At 48.5% G+C, this 14171-nt stretch overlaps 1 pseudogene; it reads right to left on the bottom strand.

The window, feature by feature from the left end:
• Window positions 1-2467: 2467 nt before the first annotated feature.
• LOC102748822 (small ubiquitin-related modifier 1 pseudogene) lies at window positions 2468-5487 on the bottom strand (annotated as a pseudogene).
• Between the last annotated feature and the right edge of the window lie 8684 nt (window positions 5488-14171).

The following is a 14171-nucleotide window of genomic DNA, read 5'->3' on the forward strand; positions in this document are numbered from 1 at the left end:
AGTATTTCGAAATGATTACCTAACTTAACATAGTCTAAAATGAATTGATATCTTACCCTTCTCCTGAACAATGCAAAGTACTTTAAAAGCTTTAATTCCAGTTACTTAAGGCCCAGACTTTTAGCTCCATCTCTTGTTTAGCTCCACAGAATAGACATTGTTTTGGACAGTAGGTGTGTTTGTTTAGATTTACCCACATTTTATTTTTTTCCTCAATTCACCATTTCCTTGTATCTCTTCCTGAGATTCTTCCTGAGATCATTTTTCTTCTCAAGTTGTCCTTCAGAAATTCCTTTGATGGAGGGGAGGGAGTCTTTTGTTTATAAATTCTCTCAATTTTATAGATGAAAATGTCTTTATTTCTGCCCTTATTCCTATTTTTTTGCATTTTTAGTGAGACAATTCATATACCATAAAATTTGCCTTTTGGAAGTGTATGATTCAGTGGTTTTAGTATACTTAGACAGTTATACTAACCTCCCACAATCTAATTCCAGAACATTTCATCACCCAAAACAGAAACCCCATGCCCATTAGCTGTCACTCCACATTCCCCTCCTTGACCCCAACCTCTGGCAGCCACAAATCTACCTTCTTGCTCTATGGATTTGCTTATTCTGGATGTTTCGTGTCAATGAAATCATAGAATTTGTGGTCTTTTGTGTCTGGCTTCTTTTGCTAAGTCCAATGACTCCAAGGTTTATCCTGATTGTCACATGCATCAGAACTTTATTCCTTTTTATGTAGAGTCACACTCTTACTATATACCATATTTGTTTATCCATTCATAAGCTGTTAGACAATGGGGTTTCCACTTTTCCACTATTATGAATAATGTTGCTATGAACATTCATGTACAAGCTTTTGTGTGAACATATATTTTCAATTCTCTTGAGTATATACCTAGGATCTACACTTATTCTTTTGTTGTTGTTGTTCTTGTTCTTTTTTTTTTGAGAGAGAGAGTATGCAAGCAGGGGGAGGGGCAGAGGGAGAGAAAGGAGAGAAAGAATCTTAAGCAGGCTTCACACCCACTGTGGAGCCCAATGCGGGGCTCAATCTCATGACTCTGAGATCATGACCTGAGCCAAAATCAAGAGTCAGATGCTTAACCGACTGAGCCACCCAGGCGCCCCAACACTTATTCTTAAAAGATAAATTATTATTTAAGAAATTATTTCGGTCTTATTGGGAATTGAAGTATACAGTTTTTGGTTGGTATGACTTTTTTAAATCCCTTTAAATCTACTCCTCTTCTGTCTTTCATTGTTACTTTTAATACTATTGTAACTAATCAGATATTAGCCTAATTTCTTCTAATTATAGAAGTTGTGAACAAAAATTTTTCTTTCTAGTACTTTAAAGATCTTCTCCTTGTCCTTGGCATTCCACAATTTGACTATAATGTATCTACATTTATTTATCCTGTTTGGGATTCATTGGAATTCTTGAATTTGAGGATTCATAGAGGTTTTTTTATTTATTTTTTACAAATACTTTGATTATTTTAATGAAGCTGGTACAATGTCCATTTAAAACCCATATCCTAGGCCAAAACGTACAAATAAAATAAAAAAGAGCAGTGTTCTGTTGAATACACTTCTGCATGAATAAATTTATTAACTGCTAAAGAAAATTAGAACTTCCCGGGATCTACTGACAAGACTTTTCTTTAATCTTAAAATGCTTTTTCTCTTCAGTGAAGCCATCTTTGGAATGAGTCATTACTCTCACCATCTCTGTCATCTCAACTCCAGCCTGATATTTCTCGTATTTTGGTCCAGATCCTCAAATTTTTTTTTCAGTGCCTAACACTTAACATAGCAAGAGTTTATTCCTCTCTCATGCTGCATGTACAATGCATGTTTGCCTGGGTAGCAGGTGGAGGCCGGGGGAGGGCCTGCTCCTGGAAGTCTTTCAGAAATCTAGGCTGATGGAGGGTTTATCTTGACATGTTCTTCTATCATCGCCACAGTAGTGGAACATGAACACGGTGACTCACGTATCATGGCTCTTGAAGCTCCTGCCTCAAAGTGACACGTGTCCCTTCTGCTCATATTCCGTTGGCTGAAACCAGTCACACGGCCATGCGTCACTTCCAGATCCTCAAATTTTAAAAGTAGCTTCAAGTTAAGGCAAGGTCATTTTTCCACAGTTCAGTTCTCTGAAAAACTTCCATCTCCCACTGAAAGTCCTAGTCCAGGAGTGAAGCAATCATGCACCAGAACTTCAGGGCCAATGGGAAAGTCATTATGGACACTCACGTAGGTCAATCTTATTTATCACAAGCCTGAAAATGCAATCCTGGAAAAGGTGGCCTCTCTGTGCACACATGTAATGTTTTAAAAAGGAGAGGGTAATATGAAGGGGGTTAAGGTTTGACCACCAAAAATCAGCACAATGAAAACAAGTGATAATGAATAATGGGCATGAGAATTCAAATTACCAGATGTTTTAAGGAGATGGGGTTCCAGTTTTCAAGTCCGTATTGAATACCACCTTACAAAATAACTATTTTTAAAAATAAAAAAGGATTGAGGGTAAAGAAAAAAAATAAAAAGAATATCTAAATCGTTGCATGACCCCCTTTCTATTCCTGATAAACTTCAATCACATCTTCTTCCTCCATTCCCAATTCTTTTTCAGTGTGATTATCAGCCATTCTCTGACCTTCAAAGAGAAACCTGAGTGAATTCATTGGAACTCCCTGTCTTTGACTGTACAATTCTTTTTTTTTTTTTCTTTAAGATTTCATTTATTTCTTTGTCAGAGAGAGAGAGAAAGAGAGAGCACAAGCAGGGGGAGCAGCAGGCTCTCTGCTGAGCAAGGAGCCCTATGCGGGACTCAATCCCAGGACCCTGGGATCATGTCCTGAGCCGAAGGCAGACACTTAACCGACTGAGCCACCCAGGTGCCACGACAGTAGGATTCTTTGAGTTTCTTGAGATGTGTTGTCATTTTCACTTGGAAGTGAATCTCACTGCTATCCTGCCCAATGACTTTGAGTTTAATGTATTCTCCTTCCTTCTTATCCCCCAGGTCCTCAGTGGAAGGTTTTGCCTCCTGTTGACGGGGGCTTCACCCAGGGTCTCCACATGGCAACAGGCTTGGGTAGGTAGAACCTCACTCCAGGGTTTACAAATCCACCTCTTTTCTGCATTGTACAACACCATGGCTGGAGGGACTTCCAGGCCGCCTCACTTCCCAAGGATTCATGTTTTTTTTTTTTTAACAATCATGGAAAATTCTCAGCTACTATCTCTTTGAACATTGCCTCTTTCTTCTTATCCCTATAATTGCTTTCCAAAAAGCTGACTAGACATATTTTAGAGCTTTTTATTCCATCTTCCATGTTTCTTACCTCTCTTTCATTTCTGTTTTTCTTTCTGTGCTGACTGACGTGTGGTATTTTCAGATCTGTCTTCCAGTGTACTAATTCCCTCTCCAGCTGTGTCTATTTAACTGATCCACTGAGTTTCTCATTTCAAATGTGATACACTTAAATTTCTAGAACCTGTTTTTTCAAACCTGCCTGGTCAGTTTTTTGAATCCCTTGCTTCTTTCTTGTGCCACAGAAGCTCAGGGTGTGGAAGCTACCAGCTGCCCCAGAAACCACTTTCTTCCTTGGGCTGGCATTTCCAATTTGTTCCTGGTCTCTCAAAACTCCCTTATTTTCTTAAAGGCTCTTTTGTTAACTGAAGGGAATTTCAAAAACATATTTCCCAGCGTCATTAGATGTTTTGTAGCTGACATATTTGTAAGCCTTTAGTCCTCATATAGATTTTAAATCTCTTTGTTCCTTTTCCAACACCCGTGTTTTCAGGAAATAACTATTAAGCACCTACTGTGTGCCAAGAACTGTGCTGGGGATTCAGGGGAGAACAAGGCAGAGACTGTCTCTGCTCTCAGGGTTGCTTATGGTCTATGGAGAAGCCAAACACTTAACCAGACATCTGCACCCCATCATTAATCAGCCTGCTCTGATAGAGGAGGCGTTAGTAAAGAAGACCATGCTGAAATACACAGAGGCCAGAAATACTATAATAATCAAGTTGATTCTCTCTAAGTAAATATTCAACACTTACTTAAGGGACTAGAAATACCTTATAAAGCAAAACTCAAGCTTTTTTCCTGCATTAGAAGGCATTAGGGAAGCTGTCTACTATTATCAAAGCACATGTTGTTACCGGAACATACATCTCTCAGGGAGAGGATCTAGCCCCACCCCAACCCCAACCTACTTAGAAAATCAATTACTCCAACCACATACCTCTTGGAGGGATAGTCTTGTAAATTTTTCCATCTGCTTACATGTCTCCTGGTGTTTCTGTTGCTTTCCTAGCCATCCCTTAATTCTGGTGTTCTGTAACTACTGCTGTATAACATATCACTCCAAAACAGTGGCTTTAAATAACAAAATGGTATGGGTTGAATTATGTCCCCAACCAAGATATGTTAAAGTCCTAACCTTCAGAATGTGATCTTAGTTGAGAAATAGTCATTGCACATGTAATTAATTAATACGAGAGCATACTGAGGTAAGGTGGGCCCCTAATCAAATACGACCGGTGTCCTTATAGAAAGAGAAATTTGGACCAGAGATGCAGGGAGAATCCAATGCAAAGATGGAGGCAGAGATTGGAGTGATGTATCTACAAGCCAAGGAATGCCAAGCATTGCCTACAATCACCAGAGCTAGAAGAAAGGCATGGAACAAATTCTTCCTCAGAGCCCTGGGAAAGAACCAACCCTACCAACACCTTGATTTTGGGCTCTAGCCTCCAGAACCGTGAGAGAATAAGTTTCTGGTTTTTTACCTAGTCTGTGGTCATTTGTTACCTAGGCAGCCCTAGGAAACTCATACATGATCATTTATTCTGCTCATGAATCAGGAGGTTGCCTGGACTCCAGGCAGTTCCCACTCTAGGTCTGTCATGTGTTGGTGGCTGGGGTTGTGGTCATCTCAAGGCTCCTTACCCACATGTCTGGCATCTGGGCTGAGAAGACTCAAACAGCTGGGGCTGGATGCCTTGGGGCCCCTCGGACATTTGTCTCACCTGGCAGCCTCGGGGGAGATGGACACAGGCTCAAACACACTCCCTTTTCTCCACCAGGCCTCTGATCTCAGGTGGAGGCTGACCAAAGCTTTGTCCAAGGTCATGTCACCCTCCTCTCCAATCCTGCCTCCACCCTCAGAGCAGCAACCAAGACCATCAGACCAGTGTGTGTAGGGCAGGAGTGCCCATTTGCTGAGCATCTGCTACAGGTCAGTACTGCACCCTCTGTCCTTGCCAACCTCCTTACAAGGGAGGTGTTCTAGTCTACTCAATCACAGGATGAAGAAGCTGAAGCTGGAGGAGAAGGGAACATTCTAGTCTTGCCTGAGCTGAGATTCATCATCATGTTTGTCTGATCATTTATCTCCTTCTCTTCTCCCTTCCTCCTACCTTCCTCCTACCCTCCCTCTCTCACCCTCTTCTTCCCCATCTCTATTTTTGTGTCTCTAGTCTCCTTCTCTCTCTCTTTTGCTGTAACCCCCCACGAGGGCCTAGGACTGTTTAGAAGCTAGAATTATCTCCAAAATGAGTTCAACCTTCTCTTCAGTCTTTGGTACCAGAATTTGGCCACACTTGTTAGGGAAACTCCAGGAAGGAATGAACGGTGGCTTCCTGCCTCCTTCTCCACACCCCCCCACAAGGGACCTTTCCCAGGTCTCTAAGCTGAGACCCAGGGTGGGATGGATGGGGGAGGGAATGACCAAAGACCAGAATGGCAAGGGAGGGGGATTATTCCCAGGGGTCAGACTACAATAGGACACATACAGCAGAGGAGACAGGAATTTAACTCTTATGAATAATCAAAATTCCTCCAAACTTGAAAGCTCCAGCCCAAAAGAATGCTGCCACTTGCCCGCTATGTGACCATCGTTATATCACTTAACCTCTCTGAGCTAAGAGTAATCCCTAATTTAGAGGATTGTTATTATGATTTAGTGTTGATTTGTTTGGAATGCTTTGGGCAGCAAATAACAGAAAAGTCAACCAAGACTTCCTTGAGCAATAAAGGTACTTAATTCTTTCACACACTGAGATTCTAGAGGTAGGTGTTTTCAGGTTTTATGCAATAATTGAGAAGGCCATTGAAAACCAGTTTCTTTCTGTATTTCTGTTCACCATCCTTATTACCCTGCTGTTTACATTTCATGCTGTTTCCTCATGGTTCAAAGATAGCTGCTGCAGCTCCAGACATCATGTACCACATTTAAAAAGCAGGGTGGGGGGAGGGGGACTATTAATAATTAACACCCCTTCAGGCACTGGACTCTATTGCAGATGATCTAAGGATCCCACCTTGAGAAATTCTGACCTGCAGCATGATCTCCTAATGTGAACCTCATCCTCACCTCAAGATGCTTTTGCATCTTAAAAGTTCTGAGAAAAGGTGATGCCCCAGTGATAGGGTTCCATGCACATGTGGGGATAGGTACGGGCAGGAGGAGGCTTCTTGGCATCTTGGGTCATATCACAGACCTTCAGAGCTGGAAGGGACCAGAGAGAGCCTCCTCCAACCCCAAACATACAAATGGGGAAACCGAGGCCCAGGGCACAGAAGTGATTTCCTCATAGTCACACAGCAGAGCCAGGCTCAGGGCCACGGGTTCCTGGCTCTGAACCCCTCTTAGCACTCTGGGGGGAGTCCTCAGAAGGGAGGGCTTGGACCAGGAAATGCAGGGTATCTTAGGTGGGTTCCCCAGAAGCAGAGCCTGAATCGGGGATCCCTATTCAGGTGGCTTACTGGGAGAGGTTCTGAGAAAGGGAGAGAGGGCAAGCCACCATAGGGAAAGGGTAAAGGCTGTCAGAAGGTGGTCTCAGCTGGGGTCTAGCCGCAGCCTGGTCCCCCTGAGGGTTCCAGAGCAGGAACCACATCACAGAGTTAGTCCTACCTGGAGGCGTGGGGGGGCCTGTTGTACCGCATCAGCCAGCCGTTGGCCACAGTCCGCCCAGCCTGTGTGGGCTGGTGTGTGGCCTTCTGGGTAGGGCAGCCCTCGTCTGCTGGGGAGTCGCCTCCGGGGAAGGGGCAGCTGAGAGCCATTAGCAGCAAAGCTCCAGCAGCTGGGGGAAGCGGCCACCAGCAGGCTAGAAGGAAGGCAAGCAGGTCTCCTCCCCAGAGCCCTAAGTCATCCCCGGCATTCCCAGCCACAGGGCACAGTGGGCTAGAGAACGGGCCCACCCCCTCTGCTGCCTCAGTTTCCCTGTTCATAAGAGGGCGTGCGGGACCGAGGGACTGCCAGACTCCTTGCCAGCTCTTCTGTCCCAGCTCCTTGGATTCCACTTCCAGCCCGCCCCAAAGTTCCAAGCAGGCAGCCCTGGCCCCCAGACTGGCCACTCGCCCAGGCAGTGGAAGGACCGGTGAGACCAAAGGAGGATCTCCACTGAATCAGGCTTGAACCCCACGAGGCGGGCAGAGGCAACAGTTTCTTGGCATCTGTACGCTCCAGCCTGCTGAGCGGGCCTGGGGAGTCCGTATTTCTTGAAATGTAAGTACCGAGACCACACTGGGTTGTCAGTAAATTCATTATCCCGTTACGCAGGCCTGAATTATTCAGCGCTCTTGAGGCCGCCTCAGGAACGTGCCCGAGCACAGTCGATGTCGGCATTAGTGGGATGGATGGAGTCAGGCCCGGGGCATGGTTGGTGCCAGGATGACGGATCTGGGCCCAGAGAGGGTGCCCATGCTTGAAGGCACAAGGGAGCGTCTGGCAAGCAGGACCTGGGCCCTGGGTGCTTCTGGGGCCTGGGAAGGGGATAATGCACATATCCACGGTCCTCCTCCCCTCCCCTCCCACCCCTGCCCCAGGAAATTGGCAGAGTTTGGAGCCCCATCTGCTCCACAGGGCCCAGGGACAGAGGGTCCAAGCTTCACCTTTCTCCTGGCTGTGTGACCTGGTTGTTCGCCTCTCTGAGCCTCAGCTTCTTTATCTGTAAAATGCAGCTAAATGTTCCTAGTATCCATTCTCCCTTTTAAGTTTAATGATAGAACTGATTTTTTACTGAGAATATAATGCTCTAGAATAAAGACTATTTCTAAACTGAAGTGTGGCCAATGACTAAGTGCTGATCAAATAATACAAATAGGAGTATCCTGTGAAACCTTCAGGAAGTGTCCTTAAAGGAAGGGGGTGAGTCCTGTTTTGTCCCTTTCTTTCTCCTGAAAATTAGGGTGAAGATGTGATGGCTGGAGCTCAGGCAGCCATATTGCTTAATGAGGAGAAGCCACATGATGAGGATGGCAGCACAACAGAGTAGAAGCCTGAGTCCCTGTTGGCCCTGGAGCCTCCTTACTACCTCCACATTGCATCTCTATAAAATAGAAATCAAATTCTCTCTTGGTTAAGTTGCTATTCTTTTGGATTTTTCTGTCACTCACAGCCAAACCCAACCCTACCTCGTTGGGCAAGTCTCAGGGTGCAATAAGACATTACAGGAAAAGCAGCCACTTCAATAGGAATTTCCTCTAGGACACATCAGTGATTAAGAACTGTAAGCCCTGGGGCGCCTGGGTGGCTCAGTCGTTAAGCGTCTGCCTTTGGCTCGGGTCATGATCCCAGGGTCCTGGGATCGAGCCCCGCATCGGGCTCCCTGCTCTGTGGGGAAGGCTGCTTCTCCTTCTCCCACTCCCCCTGCTTGTGTTCCCTGTCTCACTCTCTCTCTGTCAAATAAATAAATAAAATCTTAAAAAAAAAAAAAGAACTGTAAGCCCTAAAAAAAAAAAAAGAAAAAAGAACTGTAAGCCCTGAAACCTTAAGATCAAAGATGAAGTCCCAATTCTACCACTTATAAGCTGTGCAACTTTGGGCAAGTTGCTTAACCTCTCTGTGCTTCAGCTTTCTCATCCCTAAAATGGGGATAAAAATTATACCTTGCCCCTCACAGGATTAGTGTGCAGACTAAGTGAGTCAATACAAAGTTACAAGAGGTGGCTGACACACAGTAAGTGCTATGTCAGTATCAGCAGTCAGTATCCCGTTTTTACACATTAGGGGGATCCCCTGTGTAGCTCAGGGACCTGGGTTCCCATAGCATCTCCCAAAGCTTCGTCTCAGCTTAGCTTTACACCTGAAGGTGACTGAGCTCTCAGGGCGGGGATGCCAGCGATGTTTTGAGCTTCAGCCATGACGGGAACAGCTTTGCCCTAAGGGAGAGGACCAAATCTGAGCCCAGAGAAGCGGGTGGCAGAGACTGGGCTGCTGGTGTGGCCCCTAGAAGAGGGACTGCTCTCCAGGATGCAGATGAAGTTCTTACTCAGGAAGAGAGACAGAGACGTGCTGTGTACGGATGTCCCTCCTGTCTGGACCTGCGGGGAATGCATTAAATCGGAGGTCACAGTTCATGTGCCAGCAGGACGGAGAGCCGTATGAAACACGGGTGGGATGTGTTGGGTCTGAGGCAGCAGGGAGCAGTGGAGACCAGGGCAAGGGCACCAACACGCGGGGGGGCAGGCGTGGCCCAGTATCAGCTAACCTGCCAGGCTACAAAACGGGCCTACTGGGGTCACACCTTCCGCCTTTTCAAAAGAAATGGAAATCAAATCTGAATTCTTTGTGAAGTTTTCTGATTGTTTAGTGCTGGCTCCATTCAAACAAACAAAACACTGATACAGGCAAACGGTGTCCCCGGGCCAGTGTCAGGCCACCAGATGTCAACAAGCGCCGAGCGGTGCCCTGTGAATCCTCGGGCCCCAGGCTGCCCTTGCTGGAGTCCGTGGAGGACAATGGGCGGCTGCTGAGCATGGGGCAGCTTGGAGGAGAGGCAGCTGCGGGACTTCGTCCTTCCCAGGGAGGCGGGCGCTGCGGGCTGTCCGGGTTCAGAGGGCAGGCGGTCCCCTACTCCCTCAAGAAACACTCTGACCCCCAGAGCCCCCTGTTCTTCCTCTAAGCAGCAGACTGGGGAACCCAGCTTCGGCATGAGGCAGCAGCCTGCCCACCCGCCCTGTTGAGGCCCTACCCGATGCACAGCCTCTGCACCCACGGCTTTGGGGACACCTCAGGGCCACTTGGGACCTGGAGTGCTGATCCTGACTCTTCGGTCTGCCACCCATAACAGGGTCCCACCTGCACACCCGTTGCCACGGGACCCCACAGAGCCGCTCCACAGAGGGGGTAGACTGCTTGCTGTGGACCCTGGAACATCAGCAGACCTGACTGAGGCAGAGGCTTTAAAGCCACTCGTGTGGTGGGCCTCCTGCACCTGCAGTGTCCGCTGGGCATGAGCCTCCGCCAGGCAGCCGCTGGCCTCAGAAGGCTCTGAACGCGCAACCTGAAGCAGAAGCATCGCAGCTGAGCTGCTGACCCAGGAGAGAAAAGTGCGTGGTTATTCTGGAAGCCACTGACACTTGGGACTGCTACACAGCACTTTTGCAGCAGAAACCTATTACGCCGGGAAGACATGGGCTTCCCCAACCCCAACCCCAGCTCGCCGCACAAAATCTCCCACCCTGTCTGGTCATCATCCACTGTCCCAGAAGCCGCTGTGCCCCTGCCCCTGAGGCAAATATAGAGACTCCCCCTGGAGTGGGGAGTCCCCCAGGTTGTGGGCTGGGAGATCTTGGATGCGTCACTTCCTCTAAGAGTCACCTACAGATCACCTACAGGGCATGGGTGATCATGCCTACTTCACCAGGGATTGGGAGGTCTCGGTGAGATGTCACAGGTCTGCAGGGGGCTGAGGAGAGGTTGGAGAAGGAGGGTGGCCAGTGCTGGTACTTCTACTCATCAGGAGGGGGAGGGACTGGGCCTGCCACATGGGGGGATGGGGCATCCCCTATGAGAAAGCTCACCCCCGTGGAAAATGAGGCCTCACTTTTGGAGGGCATGATTTCCAGTACAGTGGGGAATCTGACAGTCTAGACTGAAGAAAAAGCAAACAGGGTTATCTCAGTACCAACTCTAAACCACTCCTTTGGGTACAGGACACACTGTTTGGAGGTCTTTATCAGGAATGCTTTTGAGCTTTAAGTAAAAGAATATACAGCTAATCATGGCTTAAATACAAAGGGTTCTATTTTCTCTTGTAACAAGGAGTCTGGAGGGAAACGGTGGTGTTGGTTTAGTGGCTAGATAATGTCTTCAAGGACCAACATCCCATCTTTTCCTCTTGCCATCTTTACCATCTTGTTTGTCTGGGTTTTTTTTTTTTTTTAAAGATTTTATTTATTTGAGAGAGAGAGTGAGAGACAGCACAAGAGGGAAGAGGGTCAGAGGGAGAAGCAAACCCTGCTGAGCAGGGAGCCCGATGCGGGACTCGATCCCGGGACTCCAGGATCATGACCTGAGCCGAAGGCAGTCACTTAACCAACTGAGCCACCCAGGCGCCCTGTCTGGGTTTTTAAATCCTTAACGTTATTGCCTCACAATCCACAAGAGGGCTGCTATGGTTCCAAGCATTTCGTCTTTTTTTTTTTTTTAAGATTTTTTATGTTTTTTTATTAGAGAGAGTACAAGCAGGGGGAGCGGCAGGTAGAGGGAGAGGGAGAAGCAGACTCCCCGCTCAGCAGGGGGCCCGACGTGGGACTCTATCCCAGGACCCCGGAATCACGACCTGGCCCGAAGGCAGCTGCTTAACCGACTGAGCCACCCAGGTGCCCCTCCAAGCATTTCATCTTTACACAACCTCATTCGAGGTAAGAAGCAGCTAAACAAGAAAAGGGAGAAAAAAGTCCTGAGAAGCACCCCTTTCTCCCTGGCCAGCAATTTACTACAGGTGAGGGTGAGTAAGCAGGTATCTTCAAAAAAGGACTGTGTTGGTCATGACAGTCTGAGACTAATCACAGTTCATCCCCCAAAGTTGGGCACATTGCCGAACGACATCAGGCTCCTGTTGGCAAGGCAGAAGGAAGCAGAATAGCTCCAAGGGAGACCAGGTAGCCCGTTAACAGGGTCCGCTGGAGGTGGGAGAATCAGTCCCACAGAAGAGTGGCTACCAGGCAGGACTCTTAACTGTGAACTTTATAAGCTGCTCTGTGACAAACAGCAGATTTCACTTTGTTGCAAAGAACAGAATCCACGTTGTTGCCAACAGCGCACTCCACTCTGTTGCCCACCGCAGACTGGCGGGCATGGCCAGCACCAGCTCCGTAGCTTCTCAGCACAAAGCAGGCAGGAGCAGGCCGTGACTCTTGGTCCTCTCCAGCCCACCTGAGGAGCCCAGAAGCCCCTAACTCATGGTCTGTCTCAGCCACCCGCTCGGCCTGAAACACCCCCCAGAGCCCTTGGAGTCAGGGCACTGCCCCTCACCCCGAAGGCTTAGCTTAACAGGTCCCATCCTCTCTGGGGAGCTTGGCAAACCTCCCCCGGGTGTGGTCAGACTTCGGGCTGCAAGTTTCTGTGTGGAGAGGCCTACGGAAGGCAAGACCTGGAGAGAGGGTCAAAGGTGCCTCTGGGAGAGCCCACTGAGGGTGGGAAGGGGATGGAGGGCCCAAAGGTGGGAAGAGGATTCCTGAGGTGGGGGCAGGGCAGAAGTGTCGGCCCCAACAGACTCCACTTCTGTGTCTTAACCTCTCTGATCCATGCCCCAATCGGAGGAAACAGTGGTCCCTTGGGCCAGATCAGACCCTGAGATCAGAGAGCTATTCAGTTTGGCTGACGCAGTGCTAAAAAAAAGAAAAAAGAAAGAAAAAAAAAAGTCTAATCCGAATGTTTAAAATTGTGAGGTTTCACATTACCGGCCAGATTTCAACCTTTCTTGAAAAATCGGAAACTCTGGCCACACCGCACCATCTTCCCATCTGGCAGCACAGGCTACAGCCAAGTGGCTGCCATGCGTTGGGATGAGGCGTGAGCTTTGGAGCACCACAGGCCCCACCACCCCCTACTGCCTCCCCTCACCGACCTGGGCAGCCCCTGAACACCTCCCCGTTCTAATCCCTTAGGCCTGATTGACTCCATGACCATACTCTTCCGCCCCTGCCCTGCACGGTTCTGGGGGCCTCTGGGGGAGAAGACCTGGCCTGCGCAGTGTTAGCAGGGAGGAGAAGCAGAAGTTAGGGGTACCGGGATAGAAATTCAGGGGCCTCGGGCGCCTGGGTGGCTCAGTTGGTTGGGCGACTGCCTTCGGCTCAGGTCACGGTCCTGGAGTCCCGGGATCGAGTCCCGCATCGGGCTCCCAGCTCGGCAGGGAGTCTGCTTCTCCCTCTGACCCTCCCCCCTCTCATGTGCTCTCTGTCTCTCTCATTCTCTCTGTCTCAGATAAATAAATAAAATCTTGAAAAAAAAAAAAAAAAGAAATTCAGGGGCCTCTTCCGGCCCGTTTTTGTGGCCAGCGGGTTCCAGTGGCCTGGTTTGGCTAAGAATTTGTCAGGGGTCGCAGCCCTCCCTTCCTGGCGTGGATCTAAAGGCATGAAGGGTCTCCCGTTGTCTCTGCCCTCCTGAGCCTGAGGGTTCCTTGGTGCCTCGTGGGGCATTTGACCTACGTTTGACCAAAAAGGCAACTGAGGGAGGCAGACACGGTCTCCCCCTCCCCAGCCCTTCCTGCCCCGGGGGCACCTGCCCACATCCACAGGGCCCTCCCTCCCCCAACCACAGGGGCGCTTCTGAGGAAAAGAAGCAGGACTGACTGTATTTTCAGCCCCCTGGAAAAGGCGCTGTAGGATCTTGGGGCGACGCTTGGCTCGCTTTCTTGTGAGCCGAGACACTGGTGCGACAGCAGGAGAGACAAGAAATGAGTAGCGAACGGGGGAGGGAGTTGGAAAAATTAAATTTTGCGTGATCAGCAAGGTTTCAAACAATGGCTCGCCAACTGAAGTGGGTGCCACGTCTATAAGTCATTCTGTTTTATAGACCATTAGGATCTCCAGAGAGAACCTGCATGGAGACCACTGCTTTTTGTTGAAATTAAAATGTCAGAGAAAAAGAAATAGAACAAAACAGGGAATCTGCAATTAATTACCAGGCCATAAAAATTCAATAATCAGGAGGCAGAGCGGCCGCCGGCCCAGAGGTATCGGAGCCGGCGTAACAAGAATGGAATACATTAATCTTTTCAAATTAGTTTTTTAATCTGACGGGGATATACGGTGACATGCCTCCCCTCCGTGCCCGCTCCGCCCCCCACCCCCTCTCCAGGCCTCTCGCCTGAAGCCGGTTCTCCCGGAGGGAGGTTCGGGTGTGAGCTGGG

The sequence above is a fragment of the Leptonychotes weddellii genome, chromosome 6 (assembly GCF_054177405.1).
Source record: "Leptonychotes weddellii isolate Sample4059 chromosome 6, ASM5417740v2, whole genome shotgun sequence".
In the NCBI taxonomy this organism is placed as follows: domain Eukaryota; kingdom Metazoa; phylum Chordata; class Mammalia; order Carnivora; family Phocidae; genus Leptonychotes; species Leptonychotes weddellii.